This window comes from Falco rusticolus, chromosome 1 (assembly GCF_015220075.1).
Source record: "Falco rusticolus isolate bFalRus1 chromosome 1, bFalRus1.pri, whole genome shotgun sequence".
NCBI classification, from domain to species: domain Eukaryota; kingdom Metazoa; phylum Chordata; class Aves; order Falconiformes; family Falconidae; genus Falco; species Falco rusticolus.
The window spans coordinates 76,230,581-76,258,236 of NC_051187.1; the positions used below are offsets into that span (position 1 = coordinate 76,230,581).

At 41.1% G+C, this 27,656-nt stretch overlaps 2 long non-coding RNA genes across 2 annotated transcripts; both read right to left on the reverse strand.

Moving 5' to 3' along the window:
• Positions 1-16,156: 16,156 nt before the first annotated feature.
• Positions 16,157-22,401, reverse strand: LOC119154022. The gene is made up of 3 exons (XR_005106292.1): positions 22,338-22,401; positions 19,383-19,463; positions 16,157-17,881 (listed from the first exon to the last, which is right to left on the reverse strand). It is a non-coding gene; the product is annotated as an uncharacterized LOC119154022 (long non-coding RNA).
• Positions 22,402-22,448: 47 nt separating this feature from the next.
• LOC119143728 lies at positions 22,449-24,614 on the reverse strand. The gene is made up of 3 exons (XR_005102775.1): positions 24,395-24,614; positions 23,417-23,468; positions 22,449-22,687 (listed from the first exon to the last, which is right to left on the reverse strand). It is a non-coding gene; the product is annotated as an uncharacterized LOC119143728 (long non-coding RNA).
• Between the last annotated feature and the right edge of the window lie 3,042 nt (positions 24,615-27,656).

The window sequence follows — 27,656 nt, forward strand, 5'->3', positions numbered from 1 at the left end:
CAGTCCTCCCAGTTTTTACAGCAATAAGAACGAACCAATGTTAACTTTCTTTCTGTGGGATATTGTCTGCAGAAGCATTAGCTAAAGATCTCTCTATGGGCAGCCTGTCCTCTGCAGAGCTCAATGCTAATGAAAGCGGAAGGACAAATAATTTAATTTCTCTGATACCTTTGATTAGGAAAGGATGGCTCTTCAAGAGACAGTTCAAAAGCTTTGCATATCTGTTTAATAATTTTGGGGGTGATAATGAGTGCAGTGCTTCCCTGCACCAAGCAGGTCCAGGGTCCATTTGGTTCTCCTCCTGCAATCCCACTTTCAGATTAAATTCTCCTCCACAGGAGTGTTTCATACACTCGGGAAAGCTGTGGGAAGGCTCTTTAGAGAGATGCAGGGGATCTCTCGACCTGTAGTCTGGTGTATCAGGAATGTGGTTGTGAACAGCAGCATGCAGGCAGTGATAACTGTGTGCCTCAGAAAACATTGAGCAAGGCTGCTAACCCCTAAACGGGAAGGGGAGACAAGTATCACCCCCACCACCCACTGCCCAGATGAGGCCTTGAGAGTCTGGACAAGATGATAGGAAGAGGAGGTAGCTTGACATAGGTTTCTACTTTTGTAAAGCAAAATTTTGGCCACTTTCATACTTTGCCTCTCAGAGATTAAAACATCCAACATGTGCTTGGAAAAGCTTTCTGTAGAAGTCAGTGCAGGCAGAGCCATCACATGCAGAGCAGTAAAAGACACACTGGAAGGCTGCTGTCTTGTGAGATGATGTCTGGAGCCTGCTATGAACTGGCCCCATGCCTGGATGGAGACTCAGCAGTGCTGCATGCTGTCCCCTCCACAGACTTCTCTGTAACTCGAGGAGGTCATCTTCAAACCAAAGGTTTTAGCAGTGGCTACTAGCTGCTGGGCTCTGTAACTGGTGGTGTGATCTCTACCTTTATTAAAATCTACCTGTTCTTTGAAAGAATCATCTTCAACTAAACATAAATCAATTATTAGTGTATTTACTGTCCTGTGGAGCTTATTACTGTATTTCTTATGCTTTTTTTTTTTTTTTACGACTTGGGCTTCATATAGCATTGTAAAAATAAACCAGAAAACTGGGGTTTTGTACTGTCTGGGGAGAGCTAATAGGTCTAGCTGTTTTGCAATATCTTTTTTTTTTTTTAATTTTTTTGCAAAAACAATTTTATTTTTTTGCAAAAACTTCCCTTGAATTTTTCTTTTTTTTTTGTTTTGGCCTTTGAAAATGTACATAGTACTGAAGCACAGCTAGAAAAGAACATAAGAAGAAAAGGAGAACGCACAGAGCTGGTAAGTGTCACACTTTATAACCACATGATCTTCTCAAACAGCATCAAATGTGAGCTATATCTGGGGACCAGAGGCAGTGGCCCTCCTCCTGCCCGGCTACAGGAATGTTTATATACGGTCATCAGACAAGAAGTGGACCTTGGCAGAAAGGTGTGGGGATTAAGATTCTTGCTGGGAAAAGCCCTCAAAGTGATTTGAAAAAAGTGCTGCGTCCCCAATTCCAGTTGATAGCAATGAGTACTAAGTTTCACAATTGGTCAACAATATGGAGTGATAGAAGACAATTCATAACACACAAAAGAGCCTTAGATGCCTTCTTATAGGATATCTTTTGTTCTCTATTTACATAGTGCCTTTGTTTCAAAGTACAAATGAGGGATAACAGCAATGAAACAGAAAGCAATACTTGACAATGAAAGCAAACAAGCCATCAGCTCTGGATCTCAAGTGAGAACAATAGGTTGGGCTTGCAGAGGAAAAGAAAAGATCAAGACAGAGAAGCAGCATAAAAGAAAGAAAATAGATTCCTATGGCTATATTTTGAGATGAAATTGTGAATGATAAGGAGGTCCTTTTTTGCTGCATCACCTTGAGGTAAGATGCAGAGACCACATCTACTTTTCTTTGAAAACCACCTTTGCTGGTGATGATGCCTCAGTCTGCAATACCCCATTGTGATGGATGCTGCAAGTTTTAAATCATCTGCAGAGTACGTCTACCTTGCACTGATGTGCCTGCCCTTCTGCAGTACTTAGCAAAATCATTTTGCTTCGGTTTTGTCCCTCAAATACCTGAATCGTCCATGCCCTTTGCTCCCCTCCTTCCCCAAGGAGATTCTGCATCACCTTTGTCATCATCTACCTACCACCAGGAGAACTGGTACCCCTTTTCTCCCCTCCATGCTCTCCTATATGGTGTCTAGGGCTTATCTTCCTCTTCCCCAGGAACAGTCTGCAGCTGATGGAATCACTGCAGCAGCCAGGAAGACAGCAGAAGATGATGTGGAAAAAAGGACTTTTCTAGAGAGCATGGGGATGAGATGAGGATAGGGATGAGGAGGATCACCTTTCAGGGCATTAAACTAAGACAGCAGTCAGGAAGGATCAAACCCCTTCATTGTTGTCCAAATAAAACCAAATCATTAATTTCCATAGGCCACAGGTGAAGAAGTGCTATGTACAACCAGCAGCTGAAGGACTGAAGGCAGTGGCCTTGTTGTCCTGCAGTCAGTTCTATCCTGACACTCCGGATAGGAGTGGACTCTGTCTTCCCAGTCCACCCTGGAAAACCCTGAAAGCAAATGCTTCAGGACACATGGAGTAATACAGGGCCTCAAGATATGTGAGAGGTTCTGCAAAAGACAGGCAATGTTAGCAGAGACATTGCTGACTTCGGCCTTCTAAAAGCCCAGGAATTAAAATTATAATTAGTAGCTGTGCCAACAGGTTTTGGCTCCACTTAACAAGACCACTCCAACAAAGTCCTGAGCCTTCATTTTCTTTCCATACTGTCTTCTGCAAGATCAAGGACTATTTGCTGCAACAGGCTGGCCACTGACCTACATAGAAAAGCAAAGCTCGATGCAAAAAAAGGCAAAGCTGAACTTCCTTTTTAAAAATAATCTAAGTTTAGAAACAATTTAGATGCTGGTGTAGCCATATGACTCCAGAGCCTAAAGCCAGTGGTTTAATCTGTACCTGGCTCTTGGCAGACTGTGTGCTACTGCTAATTTTGCATCTAAAAAAAGCCTCTATTTAAGGTATTACTAGTTCTGAATGGCAGAGGCATAGATGGAGGCACAACCCCCCCCATATTTCTTAATATGTAACAGTCTCTAAACCCAGTATTTTGTATTAATTTAAAGAGGTCTGCTCTAATTTATGCATACTGCCCAGCCCAAAGGAGGTTCAAGTTCCCGACCTAGGCCTCCAGGCAGTACAGCAAGATAATGTTAATAATATCTCTCATTATATGTCTTTTAACAGTTTTCAGGGCTGAGATCTTCCAAACTGTTCAGTGTTGGTCTAACTCTGATCTTGTTGCTCCCAGTGACAGAGGCATTCATTTAAAATAGATCCCAATATGAATATATAATTTGGGACATAGAAGTACATTTTTTTCTACTCTTATGGAGTAATATTTTGCTTGTTAAATGGCATTAACTCAGTCTTCTGCCAGCCCTGAAATTATTCCTGTAGATCCTATATTCATCTTGCTGTTCTTCGAAGTGGTTGATGTTTGATGATCCGAGCATATAGTCAATCTTATAATTTCTTAATTTGTATCTGGAGATTTTTAACTGCAACTTATGACATACCTAGTCAAAAAACTCCTTACATGTGAGAAACTACTGGCCATCCATTTTGTGATCGAACACATAAAGCAAGATTAGTGATCATCTGTAGCTCAGCTGTTATTTTTACTGGGTTATCAAAGCCCTGGGGAGGATTTTGTAAAGCTATTTAGCCTGAAGGAAGGGATTAAAGAGGTTTCTCCCCATGAAACATCTGTTGCAAATGTACTTTCTAATATTCAGAGCAGAATGGTAAAATTAATCAGAAAGAAGAAGAGTGTCTTCGCTGTTCAGCAGCTGTACTCTCTGCCCAGCCATCCCATGGGTCAACCCAGTGTTTCTGTCCTAGCCCGAAGCAGAAGCTTGCCCCACCACTACAGAACAGAGGACTTCTTTGGATGCTGTGCCCCTCAACACCTTGATGGATTACTTCAGCTTTTCCCTCAAGCTCTCTTCCCTTTTGTCAATTAGTGAGAAACTAGGACTTAAAGTGACTGTTATAGTCAGAAAGGCCAACCATCCATGATCTCTTTCTCTTCTTGCCCTAATTCCCAGACTCTACACTCATGCTTTTGTGGTATATGCATTGCACACACGTCTTTTTCCCCAAACAGGTACCTGCTGGAACAGTGCAAAAACATGCCTACTTCAAGCAATAGCTGATTATTTTCCCAAATAGAGCCCATCATCTAAATCCCTCTATTTGTGTGATTTTAAAAAAAAAAAAATCTGTGCTTCTGTGCTCACTAAAAAACCAAACATTAGAATAGAATGTTAAGCAAACTTGGGTACTACCAGTTCTGATACAGATGCAGCTGTTTCGTGTACCTTTTTTCTCCTCTCATATGGCTCTTTCAAGCCCAGTTATCCCAGCCTCAGGATAAAGCTTGTACTCTAGGGGCAAGGATAACTTTTTTTCTCCAGTAGCAGATAGGACTAGGTTGTGCTATGCTTTTACTGCTTATAGTATTGCTTTCTATAATATGTCAGGGGAAAGGAGATATCTAGTAATAAGCAAGCAGAGCAATATATACTGTGCAAACTTAAGTGCTAAAAAAAGTTGAATAAAACCAAATTCTTAGTTTATTCTCCTGGTTCGTGTATAGGAGATTTTCAGAGACATTGAGAAGATCAGATCTGACGATTCTCATTCTTAGTGCTTTTTTATTATTATCATGGAGTTTAAGGAAACAGTCTGATTGTTTTTTTTTAAAGCAAAAAGAGTAATTTAATTCTTCACCTCTGTGTAAAGGGTGGAAGAATGATATACTCACGCTTATAGATGCTGGAGTTAGTAAACTGAAGATTTAGGATGGTGGAGGAATGGCTTACTGGTAGCATCAAAGTAGTGGCCTAATCAGAGCCATAAGTGACACTGATCACACTCCATTTCTGTCCTCAGTTTATCCAGACAGGTGACAGAACCCTTAAAAAACACATCATTGTCGCTGGTGATGATGATATTCCACCAAATGCAAGGAGTAACACAACTATGGTGGCTGCTGAATGCTTGGCAGGACATACCTAGCCTTGTCACTCTGGGATCCCAGCTCAGAGGAAAAGGACTGAATTGTCTCATTTTCCTGGGCCAAGTTCACCTGCTCCAGGTGAGCTGCTGCCAGCAGACATGAGTGCAGCAGCAGTGGTGAGGCAATGATGCACCTACTACGCATGTGCTAAGAAATAATGAAGCAAGGATACTAAGGCAAAAATACTAAAGATGAATACTTGGGGAGCTCCCAGGAGGGCTCAGGACTTACACCCTGCTGTGATTCAGGAATGGAAGAGGTTTCTTCTTACAGACCCAGGCTGTGGCAACAGAAAGGAGAACAGAAATTTTTAAAAGGCTGTTTCAGGTTGATATATAGAAGAGTTAGAGAAAGAATTTCTGGTGCTGAGTATGAGGACAAGGTCATAAATAAGAAGGCAGACAGTAAAACAACAGCAATTGCCTGCGCCTAATGGTATAAATTGCAACTCAAATATTAACTGGTATAGGTATACCAGCCAAGCTTTTCTACTATGGCATGGGCTCAAAAATGTTCTTAAGCACTTCACTTGGTTGAGGTTGTACCAGAAATCCTGGTGAATACATCCTGAAACCTGAGAGTGGATACAGGGATCAAATGACCAGGATTTCTTTCCAAGGGAATGAGGAAGGGGTGACCAGACTTTTCCCATCACTAGTATGCACAGGCTATGTCACGGTAATTTGGGAGTCTACTTTCAGCACCTTTTCAGACCTTCTGGTAGAGAATAACAAAATAGTGAAACATGTGAGCTTTTGCCTACTAAAAACTGGAGTAAATCTGGACTAATGTCTCGGGAGCCACAAACCAGCCTGTAAATAAGTGCTGAAAACCTGGGCTATATTAGAACCGGTGATACGTGATTAAAAAAAGCTATCATTCCCCTCAGCCTCTGTGCCCACGTCCAGGTGACAAGTTCCCCCCTCTGCGGTGATGGCTGGGACACAGCAGTTGACTTGGCAACTGCTGCTGCAATAAAATATTTTCCCTCCAAATCAGAAAGTATGAAAAACATACCGGCAAAATGCACCCTGGATTTTTCTCATGTAATAAATCTGCTTTTGTATTTAAAGACCATACTTCTTCCCCTGGCAGAACATAACTGTGGAATATTTCTTTCCTCAGAAGACACTGTACCAGCCCGATTTCTGGAGAGCCAGTGAAGGGGCCATGCAGAAGTGCAAAAGAGGAGCTTTGTGCAGGTCCCTGCTGGTGGAGGCACAGATGTTCAAGGGACATCCATGGGCTTTGCTGAAGATACTGCCAAGAGCAAGCCATTATACAGGTTGCAGAGTCAGCTGGTTAATGGAGGATAGAGGTCTGCCAAGCCCTCCCTACCCTGGGAAAAGGACTGTCACTCAGTCATGTCAAAAATTTCCTGCATTCCCCACAGTGCATGGGCTCCCACTTGGCCCAAGGCAGGTGAGAGCATTTACTCACACTGTAAGACCCCTACAGAATCTACACAGGCTGTTGTGACCTGCTTTTAAAGTAATTTTCACTCAAGCTATTCAGATAATGCCTTCTGTTGAGGGGTGTGTCTATAAGAAAGAAGCTAAGACAATTTCCAGGTACACCCTGCCTTTTGGGGGCTGCTGCCTGGCTTTAGAGGACATGGAGCTGTTCCCTGAAAGGAGTAACCAGAAATAACTACAGCCTCACATGACATTTGCAGCCAAGCCTCAAACACAGATGACAAATATCTTGCCTTGAATATAATCTTGGCTTTTCTATTTAATAAATGCATCTATTAACTAATTATTGGCTGGTGGTTACACAGCACTCCCAAGCACTGCAGAATCGGGATTCGTGCTGTGAATGGTAGCTGCCTCTTTTTCCTACATTTTTTGCAAAATAACTCTGGGGAGGCAGGCAGAGAAGCAAAACATCTGAAACGCATTTAATTAGATAAGCTGAATCTGCAATGTAGAATTTGGAAACTGGCCAGGTTCAGGATGGTTAATTCAGTAATCTGGCTGGGTGATAGCAGACTCTGCTGATTTATGTGTGAATCAATTGCTGCTCTTCTGGGTTTCCCTTTCCCCTCCAGCCCAGTAATTCATCCGACCACCCCTTCTCCCATCTAAAGCTTCTGGGGTTTTTCACATTGCCATCCCTCTGCCCTGAAACACGCATACACTTGCTTTTTCAGGACCGGTTTTGCAGGGGTAGAGAAATACAGGTGCACAGATTAGCCAAGCCATTGCACTCACTGGGTAACAGGGCCACGGAGGAGATGACTTCCCAGGTCCCCAGTCCTATGGGATTTCTGCTGTAGCTTCTGAACTAAGAAGCTCCCTTTTCAAAGGGAGGGAAGAGGGCTCTGTATATCTCCTGCTGTTCCCCTCACTGAGACTTATTTCCCTGTAAGCGGGCTGTAGAAATAAAGAAATCAAATGAACAATACAACTGGCACAAGCTGAGAAGCTTCTTAAAGCAGCTCCAGGGCCAATCACAGTCATTGATATAGCCTGAATTAGCAGCACCATGTGTGTGTCAAAGGGTACCCTGACAAACAAACACCGATTATCCTTCATGTTGGCAAAGTAATATCTGGGAGAAGTTTGCACAGTATTATAATCTAGAACTCAAGGCGTCTGTGGCCCTTGCCTAGGTAATTGCATCCAAACTGTAGACTGCTCACAGGCTGAGCTTAATTCACTAGAAACCCAGTCACCATCTTTTAATATTGTCTGAAAAGTGCTGGAAGTGTGTCACATCCCCTGCATGCTCATATCTGGGGGCCAGAGACAAAACCCAAGCTGGTCCCTCAGGCTGAGGGCAGCAGGGAAGGGGCAGAGCTCCCAATGAGCACAGTGATGACTTCTGCTGCTGGAGGGAGGAGGGAGATTGGGAGCTTGGGGTGGGGGGCAGGGGGGAAATGTCTTTGATGGAGAACAGAAACCGAAGAGTCTTCAATTCTTGAAGCTGCACAACAGATTAAAAAGAGGACTCGCTGCATGGCATTTTTTCTATCAACAGCAAACTGCTGGCCAGCCACTGTGAAAGGAAACTCATCAGTTTGCTTACAGTATCACCTGGAGCTCTAAAATAATTTTTCTGTAGCTAGAAAATATTTGGGCTTAACTGACACTGGTAGTGCTGCAACCCCAGGGAAAAATATGATGAGGGAGGGGGAGACAGGGCTGAAACTGCAGGAGGCAGAGACGTGCTGTGTTTGCACAGCAGGCTGCTGGTCCCTGAGCAGCCTGTAATCACTCCTGCTACCTCGCAGAGCAGGTACTCGATGTGTGCGTGCTGAATGTGGCTTAGTAACACATCTGTGCTCCAGAGGATGCTTCAGTTTCATTGGCCTATGAGCAAGAATCAAGTCATGTCTTAAAAATAAATATTTTTTGAATGACAGAACATGTGAAGGCTGATTTCAGAGGGCTTTGTGTGCTGGGTTGGGTTATTATGTGTGTAATAAGGTGCAGGCAGTGACTGAAGCATTTCCTGCAGCTCTCTCCTCCCTCACATGAATTCCCTGGTACATACATATATGCTTTCACAGTGTAATCTGGCTTTCTTCGAGGAGTACTCATTTTTGTCTGTACTCTTGCCTAAGTTTTGCAAAGCTGTAGAAGCAGGCTGTCTTTGAGATGTCTAACACTCAATTCCTTTTGGTTTAAAAGTTTGGGTTTCCATTTTGGGGAAACAGTTGTGGTGTCGCTCCACTGAGGGAGGGCTTTTTAAAAGCCCGATGTCTGACATCCCTTCAATTAATCATACTTCCCAAAAAAGTTTATTTAATATGTCAGAGCTAAACAAAAGTGCAAATATGTCATGCACATGCAATATAAATCACCTATTCAATTCTAATAGCATTCAAGCCTCATGAAATTCCTTTGCTGGTAACTGGACCTATTAGCTGAGAACATTCTGCATAAATCTAGTTTCTTCAAATCAGAACTGAATCCATTCTTTGGTGACAGGGCAGGGAAGGGAGCCTATATCTTACCATTTTTAATAACAGAACAAGAAATAACAGAATTTTCTTTTTCTAGGATTCTCCAGTATTTTTCACAACTGATACCTTTTCTTCTTTCAAAGTAAATATATCGCTCTTTTGCTGGTTGAAATATGAAGCCAAAGAATCTATATTAATTTCATAATTTAAAGCTGAAAAAACCACCTGTAATCTAAGATGCTAACAAGAATAGATAGTGGACCAGCATCAAGGTTTCCACTGTGATTTGACTCTTGCTGTGTGCCTGCTCTCCAGGCAGTTCTTTGACTACAAAGGCTGGAGTGAAAGCATTGCCTTTATACCACCGTGTATGAGTGCACTTCTGCTCAAGCGAGTTTAGCTGTGAACACATAGTGACTCCATTTCTTCTGACAGATGTTTCACTATTTGTCTCACCAACATATACCAGCATCTTTTCTGCAGAACAGTCACTCCCATTCCTGGTCCTGCATGTGATGTGCACATGTATGCAGCCCAAAGCAATAAACACCCCAAAGCAAGAAACTGATGAAGTAATAAGCAAAACCAAATGGCATAAAATGCAGGTACTGTAGGAATACACTGAGATTGGAATTCTTTAATTTGCAGTTCATTTACAGCCAATTCTGGCTAATTTCCATCAAATCTGAGAAGCAGCTCCAGAAGTCACTGGTGGGACTGACAGAGAGGTGAACAAGCAGACAGCAGGATCCTTACAAAACCAGAACAAAAATAAATTCATCCAGGGACTGCTTTGTCCTTTTAGGAGTCAGCTTAGAAAGCACCAGGGAAAGTTCAGGTTGGACATTAGGAAAAGGTTTGTCACTGAGGGGGTGGCTGGTCACTGGAACAGGCTCCCCAGGGAGGTGGTCGCAGCACCAAGCCTGTCAGAGTTCAAGAAGTCTCTCGACAACGCTCTTAGTCATGTGGTTTAGTTTTAGGTAGTCCTGCAAGAGGCAGGGAGTTGGACTTGATGATCCTTATGGGTCCCTTCCAACTTAAGATATTCTGTGATTCTAGAGTTTGTATGCAAATTTGGAAAAGGGCCGGCAAAACTTCTCTAGCAGGCGGAAAGTCATGCTGATATACTGCTTGGCTTTCTATTGCGTCCCCAAATCTTTTCCAAAACACAACCACTACCTGTGCTCCCATATGTATGGGATAGAGGCTTGGTCAAAGCAGCATCTTTTGTGCACAAGTCCTGTTTTCACCCCACTGAATTTACCAAGGATTAGAGTTTTAAAAGTTGGGGGGAGGGGGGGTGGCGGGGTGGGTACTGGCTGCCAAAGACTGGGCTATGGCCATGTCACTCCTTTGGGACTTGACTACCTTTGAAAATGGCCAACTGTATAGTCAGAACAGTCAGAAATATAAACTGCATGGGATGTGCTACAGATGTTTTTTACTGCTTACTCAGAGAGCATGAATTATAAAACAAACATTTAGGATTTTTACAGGTCAGAAAAGGTGAGCGTTAAAGACAAATGAAATATTATTGAACAGGTTTTTACATTTCTTAAATCCTTCCCACAGTCTCTTCTGCACCAAGATCAGACTAGTAGTGTAAGGCACAAAAAATATTTCCCATGAAGTCCAGAGGAAAATCCTTACATCACATCCAATGTAAATGTGTAAATCTGGGCAACATGCTGTCCTAGATATTTCCAGGCACAAATGTCTCATTTACACTAATATCTGCTCAGTGTCTCAAGGTTGCACCTCTAGCAGTGGCATATTCACTGGATTTGAATAGTTTAGCATGATTTTAGAGAAACCACAAAGCTTTTCAGGAATATCAGCAAACCCATATAACGTTAAAGGTTGTGTCGCACAAAGAGGCAACAGTGGAATTCAGCCATCAGAGGATCATCCTGGTCACAGATGCAATTGTGATTTAAAGGACAGTTTACGAGAGACCCAAGACCCATCATAGTGAAATTCAAAGAGAGATGTACTTCAGAGGAGTTAAGAACTTATTTAATATAAAAAAATAATGCAAATTCTATCCCAATACTATGAATAAAAAGATACTAAGAAGTTCAGAAGATCTCTGTTAAGAAGTACAAAGGTCGTAGTCTGGAGCCCTAAACTAATGCATGTTAACAGTGGTTGGATGGTTACTATGTGCTTCCACAAAAGGATGAAATTATGTTGAAAAGTTTCAAATGCTGTCTACTGATGTATTAGTATGTGGTTTAGAAGAAATAATTTATTTTTAAAAGCATGCAATGGAGAGGCAATGCTGGAAGGCAAGGTGACAATCAGGCCCCAGCTGTGTGACACTTTCTCTGGATACCCTACCAGGATAGCTTTAAGATTACAGCCTTCCCTCCCAGATTAAAGATGGATTGATGGACTGTCAGACTAGCCCTACCCCTGAGCAGATTTGCCTTTCCCTTTTATCTCCCAGCTTTCACTGCCTTCTGCCTTTCTCCATCTGATCAGATGAATTATCGAGAGTATATTTTTGTGGTGAGCAGAAAACCCCATTCAAGTGTAGCATGGATAGATTTTCAAAAGAATGAGGCTTTTGATGAATGGAGAAGACGAAGCCTGCTAGTCCATGCAATGGGTCCACCACTCCTGGAGGTGAAACAATGGGCATTCATTACTCTGCAAAGCCTCCAACATTTTTACTTATTAAACTGAGGCTCCACCACTATCACCTCTATGTCTTCACTCCCTCCCCTGCTCCCTCCTGCTGCCCCCCTCCCCAGCCGCCTTGCCCCACATCTCTCCTGCTCCTGCCTGGATCTCCTGCAGTCAGGGCTGGAGCCAAGCCAAGCAGTCTTGGTGGAGTTTATCAGCTGGGATCTGCCAGCAATAGGTCTTGTCCCCCAGCCACGTACCTCACCACCAAGGCAGCCACGTACCTCACCACCAAGGCGTGCCTCTGCTGCCTAAGGCAGTGTGGGCATTGATGAGACTCAGTGTCACCCAAAGGCAAGACGGACCCACAGCACCATTCCCTCCACCATGCCATGCCACGTCGTGCAAATTACTACGTCTACATATCACAGCAATCTGCCTGTCAAAAATAGTAGCTATGGTCTTGAAGTCGGTATGAGGATGATTGATGCTGCACCCAGATTAATGAGCACACTCGCTCTCAGCAGGGCCAATTAGCCTGGTGGGTTAATTCAGTTCCAGAGCTGGCTTGTTTTCTAGCTGTGACCTTGTTTGCCTCTAATATGAGTGTCTTTGCATGCTGTCACACTACATCTTGAGACCTGGCAGCAGCATCTATGCCACTTCTGAAATGCCGCTTAGGCGTTTAGTTCATATAAGCCTTGTCACACTCAGCAGAGCTATACATAAATATGTTTTACATATCTGGATAACAGCACGCTTCTCAGGTGGTTGCAGGAATCTAGCCCACACAGACATTTAATGCCAGCCTGAGGGCGGCTGGTTGCTGCTTCATGCAAAACCTGGACTGACGCAGTTTGATGTATCTATCAAAAAAGTAATTTGAATTGTAGCAAAAAATGCAATAATCAAATAAAAATACCACTGATCACCATACTATCAGTTCACATGAAGCAGGGACAGCTAGAATGGGCACCGGGAAGACTGAAAATCCACCGGAAAAATCTAAGTTCAGCGACAAGCCCTGAGAACTGGTTATGTTTATTTGAAGAATAAAATCTGTTTCCCTCGTTTGCTCTTGAAGGAGGAAACTAACACTTAAAAGGTGTACATAAAGTCTTGAAGAAAACAGTTTAAATGAGTTGACTGTCTTCTGATGTACTTTGAACACAAACTCCATTTCACTGGCCTCGTAGTCACAAGGCTCAAGGCAGTGGCAGCAAAAAATTTATTAGGCCTTTACCATAAAGATACAACCTTAGCCATAAAAAGAGTTTACATTTTAAGAAGTCAGGAGAAAATTGCTTATTATAACTGCAATAATCTGAATTACTGTATCATAGCCATACTGTAGTATTACTTAGCCATCGAGGCTGAAATATCTTGTTGGTGCCATAATTCTCCAAGAAGCAATTGTATTACTAAAAACATTATGAGGGAAAAAAAAGTTTTCCTGATTAGTAGGAACAATGTAGCAGGACCAAAAAAACCCTGGTTTTACTCAGTATGTTTGAGGGATAGACAGAACCAAATTTCTGAAAATTTGTCTCTTTCATCGCAGAAAATTGAGCCTGTGATTGTACCTTAGGCCTTGGTACAGACTTAGTATTTGTATCATTGTTATGCGCTTCCTCTTTATACATATGTTAATGTGCCATTTTTTAAGTTTTCATAATTTTTATGTATAGATGATTCATTCTGAGCAGCAGCAAAGGAATCTTAAAAATTTTCATCTTTTTTTCCACACATTTTTGCAAATCTGGTCACAGCTTTGCACAGACACAAGGCTGTAACTGAATATTTTCAGTCTCCGTATTTACAGGAACTGTTCCGAGTTCACGTGAAGTAACCACAGCAAGCTGCAACAACCCTCGCACTCCAGCAAAACTGGAAGGAGATATTGAAAACGAGCTGCTGTTAAGAATAACTCTGTTAAATGGCAAATGCAGATGTCATGGCTGTGCAGGGCGGGTTTTGTCGGAGGCTTTGGGAAGGCGGGGGAAGGCGGGCAGGGTGGGGAGGTGCGATTAGCCAGGGTGCTGGCAGGGACAGGGTTATCGCCGGCAGGGACTCCTGCCAGGTCACGGGGCAATATTTCTCTGAAGCGGACAACCTGCAGGAGTTTAGTCGTAATAAAACAGGATAAAGCGTGTTTTCATAAACACGGAAAGGATGCAGGCTCGTGCCATGAAAAGAGCTGTGAAAACTGTCGGCGTTTCGGAGTCTTTCTCAGTTGCAACTTTGAAGATATTTAATTCTTCATAGAAATTTAAACCAGGAACTGTGACCAGGAGTAGAAATTTAAGGTCTGAGCGAGGGGAAAAAAAATATTTGCGAGGGAATATATTGTTTGGGATTTTGCTTGTGCAAAGTTTGGCAAAAACAGAGGAAACAGAGGGAAAAAAAGGAAGCAGACTTTTTTCACCAGATGTACTTTCCCATGGAATGATCAGTGAGGCAGAGACATTCATTCTAATTTGTGCAAATCTCCAGTTTAGGGAAGTACATTGCTGTCACAGGGGGAGTTTCAGAATGAAGCATCTGGACCTCTCAGACCCAGACTCTGAACAGAGAAACCAAAAGGAAAACCTTCACTGCTGCTAGCACTTCCCAGATTACAGCAATAACTGCATTGCTTCACTCACCTTATACTCACTGTAGGGTGGCTATTTTTGCCTGCAGTTGTAATGCCGCAGCATAGTGATAGCTCACTATGAAAGTGCGTGGGGCTTTGCTGTGCAGTTTCAGCTGTGCTTGGGCTGATCTCTCAGCCTGAGCCCCACCAGCTGCCTTGGCAGGGCGCTGGGTAGCAAAGCAGCTTTAAAAACACTTTAAAATAAAAAATACACTTTAAAAGCTCTATTTCATACTATGTCTATGCCTTCTTTGTTGCTTATAAAAGTGTTTCCATTTTTAATGCCTTAACTCCTGCTCAAATTTTAGAGATTTGTCAAGTTAAAAAAGAATTGCACATGGGTACCTTAATGTTTAATCCAGTTCTTGTTTACTACTGGATGACTTAGACATTACTGCTATACTCTTGTACAAATCAGAAAGCTTGTGCTCACAGGTCACTTGCAGAACTAGGACCATACTTTGTGAGTTCAGAACAGCTCTCCGTGCTCAGCCATGTTTGGCTTTGGCATGCTGCATATGACAAGGCCAGCTGCACTAGCAGGGGTCTGAATGTCTAATTGACCAGAAAGAGCAAGAAGCTATCTCTGGCGTCCTCCCCCGTCCCCCAGCAGAACACATTTTTCCAGAGCCACTGATATTCTTGCCACACAGACCTGATTTATGACTAGTGCCTTCAGGAGCTACTGCAATGCACATATTAATTTCATAGTAAAAGTTACAGTAGCATAAACTGATAACATTTACAGAGGAACTTTCTGTCAATGACTTGTATTTACAGAAATAAATTCCATTAGTTTCCTATTTTCAGAAATTCAAAGCTGTGAATATGAATGCTCCTGCATTTTTATAAAAATATCCTCAAGATGCTCATACTAAAACATTATTGAAGCATGCACAAATATGTATTGATATATGAAAGAAACACAGTATGAGAATTAAAGAAAAGAAATACACTAAATATAATCTCAGAGAAATACATTAACAAAATACCTGTTTTTAAATTGCCTATTCAGCCCATATAACAGTCCAACAACAACATTCTCAGGCAGATGGTCCCCTCTGCTACTTTCAGCTGAACTTAGCAATTAAATAAAAAAATTGAGCTACTTTCTAATTTCCACGTGTTCAAGTACATTAAGCAATTAGCAGAAACATTTTGTGGATTAGTTTTTGCAGGCCCTACTAGGGGGATCTCACATCCTTAGCCTTGCTGGAACTGCACGCTGATGAGCAAATAAATATGTGGGTTAAACCTGCACAGCCCCATGCCATTTGCTGCAAAACACTTTGCATGAGGTAGTAGCATCTCTTCTATTAACTCCAAATGTTTTTAACATCTAGAAGCTATTTGTTTGATGGAGGGCAATAAAGAAAGGTGGAAAGTGCTGTCCCTTTGACCCACAGTGTAGTGCTCTGCAGCAGCGTGCAGTAGCCTCGGGTGGTTTTTATGTCCAGGATTAACAGGGATTGGGAACGATGCCGAAGCAGCATGCTGAATCAAGGGTTGGAAATCGCTTTGAGGGGCAATTTCTCCGGTAAGATTCAAAAACAATAATGATTTCCAAGTACAAACAAACACTCTAATGCCCTATATTCAGAATTTGTTTATTTAATCTCAATTTTTGTACAGTAAATGGTGCAGCTTGTTTGGATGAGCTGACAACACTGTGTTTTACGGCACAGAGGTTTGGCTGCGAGTGACAAAACTATCAGAAAATTTGGGAGAAGTGAATGCAAATAAGCTTGTTTCACAGCAAACAACAGAAAAAAAGAAAACTTGTTTTCAATCAGAGACATCACGGCATACCCATTTTCCCTTATAGGGAAGGCAGTGAAGCATTTTGTTTATGCTGAACTTACTCCTGGTAGCTGTGGATACAATTAGTTTCAAATATGTATTCTTCTAAAAAAACTTTATCTCCCAACTACACATTGAACTTTGATGAAAAAAAGAATCTCTGGGATCCATTCTCAGTCAGACAGATTTCTACCTCTGGGTTTATTTTTTTCCTTATGTTCATTTTGGCCTTACGAAGGATTCAGTACTAAGGAAAGTGAAACATTTATTTAGCTGTGAAGTCCTCTCCTTGTAAAAGCAGCATGCCTCTTTTGTTCCTCATCCTTGATTCTCTGTCCCTTTGCTCCATTTCTTCTCTACAGTCTTCAAGCATCATAAAAGCCACAATTCTCTTTTCCCTAGGTTTCTGATAATTATCTCTTACTTCTTTCTACAGTCTTTTCTCCTATTCCCTTTAAGAAAATTGTCAACTCTACAAACTGCTTAATGAATAATAATGAAATATTTTATTGCACATTTAGCTGCAAGTACACTCATGAATTATCTAAGTTTGATTCTGAATGAAGATTTACACTTAACCTTGCCTCAGATACATACATGCATTAAGAATATCAGTAGTATCTGTGACAGACAGAAATGTCTCCAAGTTTTCTGTAACAAGGGAGAAAATCCTGTCTTGGTTCGCTCTTCAGCAGTCTCAAGAATACGTCCATGGAACAAAAGTATTTTTTTTTTCTCTTAGCTGAAGGACAGAGCTGCATAGCTCATCATGCCCAGCTAATATATTTATGGTCGAAAGAGCTCTCCTCACCCCCAGACTTCAGGCTTACAGTGGAATCCAAGTTATGTAATGATGCTATGAACATGATATACTTTATTGTAAACTGTGCTTTAGGCAGCTGTTAATGCCAGTCTAGCTTTCTGTAGTCTGCAGCCAAAGGAAAGTTGTCTGCAGCATATGTATAGCTTCACTTCACAGCATACTTACTGTGAAGTCAATGGCATGCTGAAGTAGATGCCACAGAACCAAAGAGCCATTTGTTAAAAGTCTTAGATATTAACATATATTTGGCATCATTTCTCTGCCTAAGAAATATATTAGTTTCCTCCCTGCTAAATTACTGTTGCGGTAGTGTCTGAAGTCTTGCACAAAGATCCAGAGACGCATTGTACTAAACTTCATGCAAGCACTGGGAAAGATGGGCTGGCTCCAAAGAGACGAAAGTCAAAGATAGCAAAGAGGTCAAAATACATGAAGGAGAAACCAAGAACTACAGTGGGAAGGGAAACAAGAGACACACACTGACCTCCCCACAACTGCTGAGCAGATCAAGAAAGAAGGATTTGAACTCAGTCTGTTGATTCATGGTCTAATCTTCTGTTGTATGCTGCTGCTTCTGACAATCTTGGCCAGGAGAGAGATGCCTTACTATTTCAATATTACCCCAAATAATCTCTTTTAAAGTTGCTCTTGTTATTCAGACCCTTAAATTTTCAGCTTCAGTTTATGCAAGTCATATGCTCCTTGGTTAACCGGAGATCATTATATTTTTCACCTAGTGTAAATGCTTTCAGTGGCATGCAGCTCAACATCCTACTCCCTGCTTAGTTTATGAACGTGCAACACTTATGCACATGATGTAGATCCAAAAATGTGCACAGTGAATTTCTATGCAGCATCTCTGATAGTGGTTCTGGTCCTGAATTGTCAGGGAAGGGAATCAATCAATCTTACTGCTTTTCCTTGGACTCTTGCTCTCATTGATCTGCAAAAAAGAACACGAGTGATCTTTAAGTTCAGACCTTCAAAAAGCTAAAGTAGTGTGGAAGGATTGCTTGGTTTTATTTAAAAGCAACACTCCTCCTAAGATGTCTTCATAGGGTGTTTACTTTTGTGAAGCAGTATGACATTGTTGACTCATATGTGCTTTTTTTTTTCTTTTATAATCTTCACATCTTTTTCTACTGAATGGCTGCCAGAAAGCAGTTCCGATTTTTTAATTATTAATTTTAATTTATTAACATTAAATGATGTTTATCAGTACTTAAATGTACCTTGACTATGAAAATACCAAATGTAGTATTATCAACTATTATAACAAGTATTATATATTAACCTCATCGCATATACTTAGAGCTTCTCCCTATACTCTTATTTATGTGCATACATTAGTGAAAGCATTGGCAACATGTATTGATTGTACTGTGGATTAGAATTCAATTATTACAGTTTGTAGAACAAAGACATAATTAAGTTCATGCAATATACAATGGCTGTAGGATAACTCTGCCTTCTTTGCAACATCTTCTAGAAAACCTGTTATCTACGCTGTGACTCTGTTTTTAATCACACTGCCAAAATATAAAACTGCATTCATAATGCACATCTTCAGTGTGGAGACCTCAAGACCCTTATGGAGTGCAGGGGCATCACCCATGCTTGCAAAGAGGTGGAGCTCAGGCATGGACACAGCTATCACCTGCATCTGAATTTCTCATCTACAGAGCCAGCTATCAGGTGCCAGACTGAATTTCCAAGTGCACAGTGACAGGCAGACTTTGTGGACAAGTGATAAGGAGTAGGTGCAAAATTTGCAGCAGATCAATGTGGACAGCACAGACATGCTATTTATCTTCCCAGAGCTCCTTAGAAAGGGCTCAAGGCACCTTCAAGGGCATTTCTTCTTACAAGAGAGAAAGTGAGCACCTCCATGGCTGAAATCCTTAGTGATCTATAAAGGATGAAGCATTTGGCGGAAAGGAGAGCCAAAGTTCTGTAATGGATCTTTGGAGGAGGAGCACTCAAAAATCCCCACAGATTTGGTAGTAGCTGGCAAAAACTGATTTCTTGCATCTAGTACTGCACAGAAATATGAAAAGGGTGTGGACAGGAAAAGATGACAGCAAGACCACAGGGCGAAAACGGAGAGTAGGAGCTGGCTGCATGTTGAGAGAAGCAGAGGGAAAAGAAGGCAAAAAAGATATTGATGTCCATTTTCTTTCAATAAAATCCCTATTTTCTACTCGATTGTTTCCATTTTACCTTACTCTGACATTGGTGTCTGTTCATTCTAGCGATAAAACTAACCCACAGTTTCTAGATCCCACTATTTAACAAGATTTTTGAACTTTGTCATTTGATTATTTGCACATTTCTATCTGATTATTAGCACATTTCTGCTGAAGTATTTGTCTGTGTGACATTCTGACCACTACATCCATCATAAAACACACCTTGGAGTAAGTGTAACAGTGGGTTTTACTCACCTGAGCTTTTTTAAAATTGAAATGCAATTCCAAAAGAGAGGCTAATCTGCATGTGTACAACCATGAGACTGCTTTAGCATCCTGCAAACACATTTGGAGAAAGCAAAATTAAACATTTAAGCATGCTGATTAAGGCATTGATTCTGCAAATACTTACTACCAGGCTTAATCCCTTTGAAATCAGGGGGACTATTCATGGTCAGAAAAACTGTGTCTGTGAGTAAACATTTGCCTCTCTCAGCCCTTGAAAGCGATTGCAGGCAGTTTTTTTCTACTAGATGGACAGTGCTCATTCAGCAGCAGTCCACAACTATGAAATGACATATATTATAATTGTGAAAATTATATAGGACTGCCCCTAATAACAGCCTGTAGTCAGTAATTGGCTCGGTGGTGAGATGAGAAGCACTTAGTCATTCTGTGAAAGGCACGCAGGAAATGCCGAGATGAACTGTCGTAATTAGACGTCTATTATTAGTATTTATTAAAACACAACTAGTTACACTGGTTGTGCATATTCTGTAGGCAGACCTTTTGAAAAACTCAGTAATCTAGCATTAGCCGTGCAATATAGGCCTTGTTTACAATAGAAAGTTTTGCTGACCTAACTATATTAGTACAGTTAAAGCTGTATACCCCTCCAGTTTAGGGGGATCTGTATCAGAATAGCTTATTTTTCCTTAGAAGGAAAACCAGCCGCAGTGTAAAACGCCTTCATACCAGTCTAACCATGCATAATTTTAAATGGTACAATTAAATGGGTTGTAAAAATTCACACAGCTCAGATAACATAGTTAAATTGGTATATGATGTATGAAGAGACTAGCCTCTATTTCACAAATAAATGTGAATCAATGAATCCCACCCCTCTTGCATGTAAGGAGGAGGAGAAGAAGAGGGAAGTGAAAATGCCCACTGTTTAGGATAGAGCCTTTTATGCCTGAGCATCTTGTGACCTAACCAGCATTTGCAACTCAGTGAAATGCAATGCATTCATTTGGCGGCTGCCTGCAAAAGTACTTGAATCAGTCTGAACTGATTCTTTGAATAGGAGTAAAGAGGGAATCACTACGGCTGGAGGGAGAAAAGCTGCTCATTTAAGAAAACAGGAAAAGGTCACAGAGGGATAAATGTTTCTGCCAGCATTAATTTTAATATAATGTTCCAGCTTCTCATCTTGAAAATTGAAGGGATTTTTCCTTGTTCTTCTAGTCAGAGAAAGTAACACATATATATGAATAAGAGACACTGCATTATGGTGGAAGCTGGTTAAGATTTTTGTTTTCCAGTGATGACTGATGAACGCCACGGCACTGGTGGACAGACGGCAGGACCAGGTGGCAGACACTGGGCTTCTGCCTGGGACCCTGCCTCTGGCCAGCTTCTCTCCCTGCATCTCAGCTTCTTCCTTTGCAAAATGAGAGAAAGTCAATTTGCAAAGCACTTTGAGAAATAACGATGACAAACAAGTGCTGTATGTTACTTGTTAGTTTCTATACCTTCTTTTCTTGTGTAATAGCCACCACTAAAGAGAGAAATTTCAGCTTTGCTTACTTATAAGGTAACTTCCTAATTTTGGATCCAAATCTAAATTCAGATTCCAAACAAAGTTCAAAGCTTCAAATTATTGAATGTGATTTTAGTTTCATGTGACATAAAATGCAAATTTTCATGGAGAATACTTCAGTAAAACACATTTTGTTCCTATTCATTATCTCAAGTATCCAAATGGACACAATTGATCTGCTCAGCCATGCTACCTCTTTTTTAAGATTCCCCTCATTATGTATTTATAGAGAAATTGCTACAAGTAATTCCATTACTGATTGCTACCAGTAATTCCATTAGGCTGAATCACTGAGTAACCTTGTTTCTGACACTATAACCAGATACATCACATGAAGTAGCAAACGGAATGCATCACGTACTGTGTGGCTGCTGAGAAGGATATACTAAAAGTTAGGAAAAGAGAAAATAGTACACGGACATTGGACCTTACAAACCAAGCCAGGATTTGAAGCCCATTGTTCCTTACTGTATCTCTACTCATATTAAACTTGGGGGGTGGGCGGTGGGGGGTGTGTAGAAAAAAAGGCTTTGGTTTGCATAATTACCTGGCATGTGACAGATCTTTCATGTAGTCTTGAATATGGAAACAAAACTATTCACATGTCAAAATATTTTCAGGACCAGAACTGATATCATATAATCATAGAATGGTTTGGGTTGGAAGGCACCTTTAAAGGTCATCTAGTCCACCCCCGCCCTGCAATGAGCAGGGACATCTTCAGCTAGATCAGGTTGCTCAGTCCCCACTCAAAATGACCTTGAAAGTTTCCAGGAATGGGGTATCCACCACCTCTCTGGGCAACCTGTTCCAGTGTTTCACCACCCTCATCATAAAAAATTTCTTCCTTATACCTACTCTGAATCCATCCTCCTTTAGTTTAAAAATCAACAGGTCCATGTCTTTCTTCAACTGAGGACTCCAGACCTGGGTGCAGTACTCCAGGTGGGGTCTCACCAGAGCGGAGCAGAGGGGCAGAATCACCTGCCTCGACCTGCTGGCCACATTTCTTTTTATGCAGCCCAGGATACAATTGGCCTTCTGGGCTCTGGGCACACTTTGCTGGCTCATGTCCAGCTTTTCATCCACCAGTACCCCCAAGTCCTTCTTGGCAGGGCTTCTCTCAACCCCTTCATCCCCCAGCCTGTACTGATACCAGGGGTTGCCCTGATCCAGGTGCAGGACCTTGCACTTGGCCTTTTTGAACCTCATGAGGTTCACATGGGCCCACTTCTGAAGCTTGTCCAGGTCCCTCTGGGTGGCATCCCTTCCCTCAAGCATGTCAACCACACCACTCAGCTTGGTGTCATCTGCAAAGTTGCTTAGGGTGCACTCAATCCCACTATGTTGTTGATGAGATATTAAACAGTACTGGTCCCAGTACAGACCCCTGAGAGTCTGGACTCCATCCAGACATTGAGCTGTTGACCACCACTCTCTGGGTGCAACCATCCAGCCAATTCTTCACCCACTGAACAGTCCATCCATCAAATCCCTATCTCTCCAATTTAGAAAGAAGGATGTTGTGGGGGACCATGTCAAAGGCCTTACAGAAGTCCAGACGGATGACATCTGTAGCTCTGCCCTTGTCAACTGATAGTCACTACATCATAGAAGGCCACTAAGTTGCTCAGGCAGGACTTGCCCTTGGATATTGTCAGGTGTTCCCATGTGAGTTCCAGGCAGTGTGTTCTGTCACTCTAAGATCGAATTTGGTGTCAGTTTTACTGCTTTAGTTCTGTAAAGGATCAAATATATGTAGAGTTAAACTGGAATAAAGGAAACAGAAGCTAGTCTCAGCTGTTTGTATACTAGGCGTGGAAAAATAGGTACTGTTGCGTAATTGAAATTGTCTCTATTTCCATTTTACAGTTATCTCAATTTTGTATATGCTAGAAAAAATATGCATATTAATTACACATTTTATATTTGAAATGTTTATATTATGGTATTTGTGTTGATATAGCACAGAAACTAATCTAAAGCATACATTTCAATAACATTATTTGTCACATTATTTAATCTTTCTCATAACGGACTACTCCTTTACTTTTTTCGTATTTCCTGTATACTTGGTATATGCAAGAAATTCTTTTTATATGGCACTGAATCTTTGAATTATAATAATACACTATTTTCTGTAAGATAGAAAATTACATATGAAAATGGTTTGTCCTGCAATTCCTGGTAAATCTTTGCACTATGTAAAGGTGTAGTCTTGAATAGTGGTAACCCAGGCCACAGTGGCTTTACCAATATGAATTTTACTGAGTTGTTTGCCAGGATGCATGTCATGAAATACATGAATAGCTTTTGTTTTATTAATTCTTTTGGATATCATCCCAGCATCTTCTGGCCATTCCAAATTGTGTTTGCTGGAGATGGGTTTGAATTAATTCTCCAAATTCAATGACTTCTCTGTTCAAGGAAGTTCAGAGGCAGGCTCTGATATATTCCCTTCACTTACTAATCTCTTGACTGTGTCCCTTCATCTTGACCCATGCAGTTATCCAAACACCCTGTGAAAATTGTGAACACTTTTTAAAAAGCTCTAATTTTGCCCAGATTTATATGAAAATGAATAAACATGTATAAGTGGTTGACGAGAGCAGTCTAGGATCTTAACAAGTTGTGCTCTTCCTGTTCAATTTGTTGTAAATTGTGTATCATTCTGGCCCTAACTTAGGAAACAACTTTGACCTGTGATTAAACCCCAGTGAAATCAAGATCTCAGCACACATTTAAGGCTTAGCCTACACTTCAGTATTTAGAACAACAACTTAACAATATGCATTCCTGAAGGAGTATTTATCATGGTAAACCAGTATTTCCCTGTGATTGGGACGGAGTCATCAGGCAATCCACCAAAGGAGATCTAAGAGACCATAGGACACTGAAAAATTTATTAAATAACACTGATACAACTTAAATACTCAGCTTTTGTGAGGTCTGATGTAGTAGGTTTGGTAGCTCCACCCTTTCCATACCCTGCAGGTGACTCTTGGCATTATCTCAGTGCTCCACAACCCACACTCCCTTATCATTCACCTTTCAAGAATTTAGTCAGTCTCTTGAAAAACACATGGAAATTATGTACACTTATACTGACAAATGCAGAGACGTACCATTCAACACTCCTATCTGTAAAAACCAGTATAATTTATAGACATGAAAATATATTAGCATATACATGTATATTTATGGATTTCTGTTTTTACTTTTATGAACCTGTGCAACAATCTTGGCAACACCAGTATTTTCTTCTTCCCAGGGGAGTAAGGGATTTGTCTATGTTAATCAGGTAAACATATGTTCACCTCTGTATAGAATCTTCTCTGATTTTGTTAAACTGAAAAAGTGGCTGCATCATTGTTATTCTGTGCTTTCTAGAAGTCCACAACCGAACTGTGAGCATGCTGGAGGCGGGGAACTATTAGAACCTTACCTATATGCTATACCTTGTTGAAGTGTGGCAGAACTCATATGGTCCTTCCCCAGCACCCTTCCAGGCATTGGGGCTTACAGAGTACGTTCCCTTCTGGAAAATTAAATGTACCCCATATTGTTTAACTAATGCTTTATCTTCAAAAGCAGGTTTTCCAATACAATATAAATAAAAATATAAATATTCTGCTGTGACTTCTTGTGCTCTCCCTTGTATTGTAGTGTACAAATGGCTTTTTTGATTATCTGATGTCACGTGGAAAAGGGACCGAAAGTGAAAGTATTACTTACTTACTTCGCAAGACGAAAGCATTCATAGTTGTATGTGGTAAAACTTTCCCAAAGAGATAACTTACATTATGAAGCTTATTTTTTTTGTGGCATTATGTTAATCTCTTACTGAGACATTTAGCCACTGCAAACATGAACTAATATTATCTGCAAATATGATACACTACTGTGGGTGTTTTGCAAGCCAAATACAGCCCACAAGACAATTCCTTTTGTACCATCATTACCAGCTCATACAATATTGGAGTGGAGATGAAAGGAAATAACTAAGGAGGTGCATGAATCTCAGCAGAAGTTGCTGCTTCCACATGAAGAAGTGGTTTGCCATCACTTGGCAAGCAGAGATGGGTGTATTTGTCCAGCAACAGCTCCAGGGTTAAAAAAGTGGAGAATGCAAGTGCATGATCCTCTGATAAACCTTCTCAGCTCCTTCTGGGAATGGGTTGCTGCTGCAATAATATTATCACAAGACCCTGTCCGTAGAGAGTTCTGCCGCTGTGTGTGAGTGCAGAAATGTGTCGGTATAACCTCCTTATTCAGCTCTGGGAAGGCTGAGAGCCTGGTGAGACCAGTGGAAAGGCTGAGCTTCTACTCCATGGAGCAGTACCATACTGTCCGCTGCTATCTATGATGATGTACTCTTGACAGATGATAAATCATTTCAACCTCTCTAGCTGCCATAATGTTTCCATTGCAATTATAACTATGTATCTATTTATTGTGATGTTTTATCTTGTGCGTTTTAAATATGATGTATTAAAACACGGTGCACTGTAATCCAAATGCAATGAGGCAAGTAACTGTAAAAGCCAAAATTAGGATACAGAGAACAATGTATTCCAAATTAAGTGGGAACAAGATTACTTGTTAGCTGAAAATAATGAGCACCTTCAGTGCCTCATGTGCATGCAAATAATAGGTGTGCCAAACGAATATAGTATCAGCTGACATTACAAAACCTACCACCATGAAAAACAAGAGGAGTGCACTGGAGAACCTAATCATTACAGAATTAAAAGAAAATCCCCCCAAATCAATGTCACAAGCAAAGTAAGTACGCTGATCTAATGTGCCAATGCATAAACTCAAGGCCTGGCTGCCCCGGATGAGACCTGCCCCGGGTGAACCCCTGAAATGGGATGGTGAGCCAAAAAATGGAATGCAGTTAAAACGTTCTCTGTATCTTTGGGTGAAAAAAAGATGTAACAAGTCATAGAAGCTTGTTATTGTCTTATTTAACTGTAGAAAGCAGAATAGTTGATGCAAACAATCACACGCTCAAAATTTGAGACCAATCACAGAAAAATGTAAGCATTTATCATTCACTTTGGATAAGACCACTAACAGGAGTGAAATCAGGCAGTTATTAAATTTCAGATGAGCTATTGCTAAGGTTTTCTTTGTAACACAAATGGGGCAGTACTTTTAAAGTACATTTAAAGTACTTTTTCCTACCACTAGCTCGTGTAACAGTTTTCAAAACTCCCTTGTCACAAATAATGACAAGCACTGACTGTCTAGAAAAGTCAGTTAATGAGTTTGCTGAAAAGAAACTGCAGCTGAATATCTCAGTTTAGCTGCAAGATACATTACCAGACAGTTGGTGGTAAATCTATGAAACAAGGAACATGAATACTAGTGTCATATATATGGTTAACTTCATTCACAGAAGAAATACTGCACAGACACATAGTAAATACATCAAATATCTCAAGAAGCTGAATCCAAACTATGGGAATTTACCCCTCATTCAAAAGTGGGGTGACTGTAAGCAGGGAAGCTGCCGCCTTTTCCAAATGTGTACGTCTTGAAGATGAGAGAGCAAATAACACATTTCGGTTATAAGAGCCTATCTCTGCTCAATGGTCTTCCTACCAGCTTTGTAATAGCTCCAGTCTGCATGGCGCCTAAAATCCGAGAGAGCTATTCAGGTCACCTATTATCCATGGAAAAGCTTAAAATTTACTAGCATTTCCATGTTGGACTGAAAATTTTTCTACAAAGACGCACACACCCCCCTACTTAAAAGTATCCCAAACTGAACTCTTAAAGCTGTAATTGAGAACTAAGCACCTCAACTCATCCCCAGAGAGCCCATTTCCATACATAGCATCCATGAATAGCACTGAATTGAGCTCAAAATTCATTTAGTACTCACAGCTGACATCAGCGCACTCACCCCACCTGTGGAGCGAGCTCTTCCAGAAGACTGCTCTAACCAGCATTATAGCAAATAGCTTAGGATGAGGTCCATATCCTCCCTCCTCTTGACTCTTAGCAACACACTCATGAGATACAGTATTTGCATTTTGCATTAGAGTTGGGTAAACTGCACACATATAAATGGAAATACGGTTTGAATTCCAAGACTTTTAGACTTTTTATTTCAAACGGGTATCTTCAGCAACAAGATAGAGGGAGTTTGGGTCTGGTTTTATATTATTCTTGGTTCTGCCCTTCCTTTCTGAACAGTAACCTAGTTGCACCAAGAGGTATAGAGAGTGGCCTGTATCTTAGGGCATTCTACCATTTGCTTATTCCTTCAGAAAATCAGAAACAGTGGGTTCAGCTTATGCAAGATTGAAAAGGTCCTAGAAGAAACATTTCTGTCTTCCAAGACAAATGCACAAATCAACAGATTACTGTGCACAGGGCTGCCACAGCTACATCCTCCACTAGTACCTGCACGCTCTGAAGACACAGAACAGGATTTTGAACTCTGAAGTTATGTTTACAGTGGCATTAAACCAAGACCAGCACATAGGCTTTAACACAGGACTAGACAGTACTTAACTGTGAGGCCACTTGACCAATAACAACTGCCTAGCATCATCTGGATATAGCACAGGCCAAGAACCTTCCCCGATAGGAGATCTGGATGCAGCAGCCCTCAGTGATCTGTAGTTGTGGCCCAAACCTACCATCTCATATTCTCCTCTGATACACCACCTTGTGTAGCTTGATTAGCTTGG